Source organism: Zingiber officinale, chromosome 10A, assembly GCF_018446385.1.
Source record: "Zingiber officinale cultivar Zhangliang chromosome 10A, Zo_v1.1, whole genome shotgun sequence".
Lineage (NCBI taxonomy): Eukaryota > Viridiplantae > Streptophyta > Magnoliopsida > Zingiberales > Zingiberaceae > Zingiber > Zingiber officinale.
In genome coordinates, this window is record NC_056004.1 from 84873655 (window position 1) to 84879057 (window position 5403).

The following is a 5403-nucleotide window of genomic DNA, read 5'->3' on the forward strand; positions in this document are numbered from 1 at the left end:
CCGAGCTCGGCCATGCCGATCCTGAACCTGCCCTTTACAGACCCAGCCTTTGAAGCGCTATGGAGGCTCCCTTCGGAGACCGACCCGGCCCACACGCCCGCTGCCGATTCCTCGCCTATCTTTGGTAGGGTCAACTTCTATGGGGACCTGGCCATCTCCTGGCAATCAGCCAGTCAGCAGTTCTGGGAGAGCAGTTCCCCTTTAGGGGAATTCGATCAAATTGCTCGTCCCCTAGTGGCAATAAGCTCCTTCTCTTCTTTTCCTTGGTATCCGTGTATTTCCGTAACCCCCTTTCTCCTCTTCCAGCCACTCGCAGACCTGCTCCGCGAGTCTGAGCGCCGTGCAACGAGCGACCGAGCTTCAGCAGGCTTCAGCACGTTCGGGAACTAGAGCACCTGCGGCTTCCTCGGCTCCCGAGCCTTCTCTTGGAAGCTTGGATGCTTATCTGCGTCTGCCAAAGGGAGTCGGCCTCTGCTGGCCATTTCCATGCGCAATAAACTTCAATGGGCGGCTTTAAAGACAAGTGAGTCTTCCTTAGCTTAAGTGGATCGTCGTGATCTGGCCACGGTTTGGCTGAAAGCCAAGCGCTCTCCCTCGGAGTTAACGCCTACTGCAAGTCGGGAGCTCTTGCAAATGAGGTGGACCGATGCGGTGCCACAGCCGCTGTTGCGAGAAACAACCATGTGGGCTTAATGGGCGTGCAAGCCACTCTCCAATCCTTGCAAGCGGATCTCTTGAAGGCCGGAAAAGGCTACTCAGGCCGATTTGTCCGTGGGCTTGGCCGAGGCAGCAGAATAGTTTGGGCGTCTCGGGGCGGAATCAGAGCGGCTAAAGCGTCTGGCTATCGCTTCGCTCCTTCTTTCTCCATAGTCGGGCAATTTGGATGGTCTTGTTGCTCTCGTGGGGCGGTGGTGGGGGGTTACCTTTGAGCGGGTTTCCTCGCTCGCCACCTCTGCCACCTTCTTGGACACACTACTCCTTGACCGACGGAGACACCTTCCCTTCTTCGAGCGGATGAGGACTTTTCCTCCAGAGCTCCTCCCCTGGCGATCCGGCTCTCAGGGATATCTGCCGGCCCTCCCTACTTGTGGTGTAGTCGTTGATCCGCTGATCAAAGTAATGGAGAGGCTCCTTCCTTCGGCTTCCGTTGATTCAGCGCCTTCTCCCCCGGATGTCGTATGATGAGTGATGCATTGCAATATTCTCCTTTTATGTGTTGATGTCAAACCTTCTGTGATTGTAATTATTGGTATGGTCGTCTTGAACTCCGGATAATTGTCTCGCTTCCCCCTTATGCATCCTTAGCTTGTTTCTTTCCTTAGTAGGTCGCTCTCGGCTTTGTTAGATCTCCGCTAATCTGCTCGCCCTTGCTCATTTTGCCCGCTTTGTTCGACTACGCAGTTCTTCCTCCGATAGCTGCCTTTATACTTAGCCCGACCAGGGCCAACTTTTACCTCGCATGTCCCTTGATCCCTGCTGACCTGCTCTACCCGTCTTCCTGACGGCCCTTCCGTACACTTTTGTCTTGGTTGGAGCGACCTCGTTAGGGGACGCTTCGTATCTCGCGCCCATGACTTTCCCATAATGTCCCCTGGTTATATTTCCGAGGATCATCATAAGGTGTTTCCCATCCATTTCCGCCCTCGCATCGACCGTCCGTTGTCAACGTACGAGAATGCCCTTCCTCCGCAATACCTATAAGTATCTTCTGGCTTGCTCCCTTCCATTATGATTTGCCATCACCACAGAGCACCCAAGCGTCACCGCCGCCGACTATTTCTTCCCGAGACTGCGTTGCGCTCCTCCTTTTTTTCCCAGCCTCCTCTGTTCACTTGCTCTTTCTACCTCCTGAGATAATCTTCCTTGTAATGACTTCTCCTACTTGGGTTTCCTTGTTGGCGGAGCATTTCCCAGGCGCCTCCACTTTCACTGAGTTAGATTGAGATGACCTACGGTACACTTACGAAATCCCTACTAGCTTTCGCCCCATCACTCCTACTGGTGTGAACTTGTACTTCGACCCTCCGCCTGGTTCGTGTACTTTCTTTACCGAACAATTCGCATCTGGCCTTCGTCTGCCCCCTCATCCTTTTTTATCTGGAGTGTGTCGCTACTTTAGGATTCCCCTAGGTCAGCTAACTCCCAATTCCATAAAGATTCTATGTGGCTTCGTGATACTCTGCGAAGTTTGTGAGGTTTCCTGGCCAGCCCCCCTTTTTCATTGCTTCTTCGCTCTTGCCCGGCGTGCCGATGGTCTTTTTGATTTCCGAGCCCGTAGCCAAACTACTTTCTTTTCTCTTCTTCCCCCTCCCAGTGCTAACTGGAAGAAAAAGTTTTTTTTTCTCCGGTTTCCGGAAGAACCAGACTGGCCCCTGTGTTGGCAACCTGAGCTGCCTCTGACTCCGGCGCTGGACGAATTCCACATGGACCTCCCCTATGCTACGACCGCTACTCGAATGGAGGAGTGGCGCTTGAATTTGACAAGACTGCTATCTGAGGACCTGCTTTCTTTTTTCAGGTTGAGCCACTCTACCTCTGACACGCCACTCTCCTTAGGTAAGTTCGTGTTGAGTGCCTCCTTTCCGATCACTTTCCCTGTGAAAATGGCCTCTCATGTTGGCGCCTTCAGCTGAGGTTTTGCATCGTGCGTCCGAGGTTCTACCTCTGCCTCGCGACACGGAAATCTTTGCGGCGGTCGGGCAATCTTGGCTAGGAGGCTACTCCCCATCATGGATTCGCTTCACTCGGTAGCGGCTCGGCCGGCTGCTCCCAGCCTCTGCTGCCGCTTCTCCTCACCTTGCCGGGGAGGTCGGGTTGATCCAACCGGCCATCCGCCCGTCTTCAGGCCCGGGCCTCGGGGCGTGGTGGCGGCTCTTCCTCAGTCTAAGTTCCTCCGTCGGGCGCAGGCTGCGGCGGCCTCTCTCAGCAGCCGGCCTCGCCCGATGATTCGACTCGAGCCCACGCTTCACGAGATGGCGTCGAAGACCGGTCGACATTATCATCTTGATTACATTCCTTATACTACCACATTGCCCCTTGCCGTGATTGTCTATGTTATCACTTCCCTCTTCATTTTGTTTCCTTTGTCGGCGACCTCTCCCACCCTTACGAGGGAAAGACCCCGGCGTTCGCCTCTCTGAGGAAGACAACCAGCGATCATCGAACCCAGCGGCGCGGGCGTTCGAACAACCTCCTGCCCCTCCATCTTTGGCCCTTCGATCTTCCTCCTCGCCATTGTTACGGGACCACCATCCCTCTGAAGCTACTCTGCTGGCTTGGCGATGATGAATTGCATGGCGGGTGGAGAGCATGGATCGAGATGGGTGATGCGCCTCCATTAGTCGAGATGGACGGGTTTGAAGTCCAGGCAAGTAAGTATTCTTCACTTATCTGGTATTGGTTTGCCTTAGTTGAGGGTTATATCTACCATCCGGACTCATGCGGAATCTTTGGTGCTGAACCAATCTTTCCACACCATCATGAAAGCAAGGAACTCCGGAAGAGTCTCGAATTAGGGTGAGTGACTTGTGCAGGTGCTTGAGATTTAGGCCTAACCAATCGAGATGGTGAGTGCGGTCCCGATATGGTGAAAGATGAACTCCGATCCGTGAGGGAGGAGGCCGCGGTGTCAGTATCGGCGGAAGCAGCTCACCAAGCCGGGTCTGTGATCAATACCCTTCTACGAGGAGAGGCGAGAAGTTGGAAGTTCCGGCTCATTTGGAAACTCAAGTATAATTGAGGGCCAGCGAACATCACGATCCGGAGGCGGGAGTATCCATCGCCTTAACCGTTTATCAAGAAGGAGGCTTGTTGCTGCGAGAATGTCGTAATCGACTTCTCAATTTCTATCGGTGGGGCGCCGGCGACTAGTGCACCACGTGGGCGATGCAGAGCTGCAAGGCTTAAGCTCCATCGCACACTTTTGGATCACCGGATCATTCGGGGCGAGATTTTGCTCCTTTCAAATGATCATCAATTGATGAAATTTCTACATGTATGCCTCTTTGAATTTTGATTGACTATCCCACCATCTCCGGCACCCTCGGCCGACCTGGCTCATACCCATAGAGTTGGCACCCTTAAACTCGATAGGGCCGTGGGTAGTTAGCACTCCAAGGTCGGTCTAGATTCCTTCCTTGAGCATCCTGCAAATAATAGGCCCCTGAGGCCGACTTCTTGATGACTTGACTTTGTCGGTCCGTCCCATTGTGGCGCTAGCTTTGTCACTTCAAGGGTTTCGCTTGCTTCCAGACTAGGTCTCCTTCTCGAAGAAATGAGGATCACCCTACTGTATATACTTACATCATCATCCGCATCATAGGCTTCGATGTTTGTTCACATTTTGCGATGAAATCTAGCTCAATAACCATACTCTGCATTCCTTCGTCGTATCTTCTCTCAACGGTATCCGACCTCCACCAGCGCCATTGTCATATACTAAATGGAAAGGTGTACTTTCCGAGTGTTGTCGATAGGCCCACAAGATGCCGGCTCATGACCGCCTCCCGTGTAATTGACGACTTTGAGTCCCTTATATTTCGGTTGACTACCTCAGCCGACCATTGCTTTGCGGATGCCAGTGAAAGCACGGGTTATCTTGAATTTTGTATCTTGCGTCCTTGAAGCTGTCTCGCCATTGTCAGACACGGTTTGTCGGCAGAATAAATCTGAAAAGATATTTTTCCATGAACCGGATCACCGCGTCTTGGTGATTACGGCGACTTCGCTTCCACCCACTTAAAGTAATCTACGCCTGAGAAGCGTCTTTGCCCGTAGCCATCGAGAGCGGTCCTCGATGTCCATACCCCCTTGGTCGCAGGGCAAGAACTGTAGAAGTTCTCGGCTGCAGCAGGTCTGTGTTGGGTTAGTACCTTTGGCACGACGAAACAAGTATTCACCGACTGTGAATCCCTGCAAGGTAGGCGAAATACCCAACCAATAGTACTTTCGAGCTAGCGTTCTTCCACTGCATGATTGCCCGCACCCAGTGTATCTCCAGGCACGCCTTCCTCCATGGGCACGCGGGAGGTGCGAGAAAGACCTTTTATGCAGTTGTTCTCGATCATAATATAAGAATGGGCCTATCTCTTGAGCATACGTGCCTCTTCTAGGTCGGTGGGTACAATTCCCTGCTGGAGGAAACTTATTATGGGCACCCTCCGATCAATTACTCCTCCCAAGTTATTTTGCAGATCAATCTGAGCTATAAGAAAGGTCTGCACTATAGATCTCTCGAGTACCCAAGTAGTCGGGGATGGCCATTTTAGCTAGCTCATACGCTCTTTCATTTTCACCTGGGAATCTTGGTGATTGTGACCTCTTTAAAATCTTTTCTCGTCTTCTCATAGGCTTCCTTGTAAACTTGCATCTTTTCATTGTTTGCTTGAAATGTCAGACCACCTG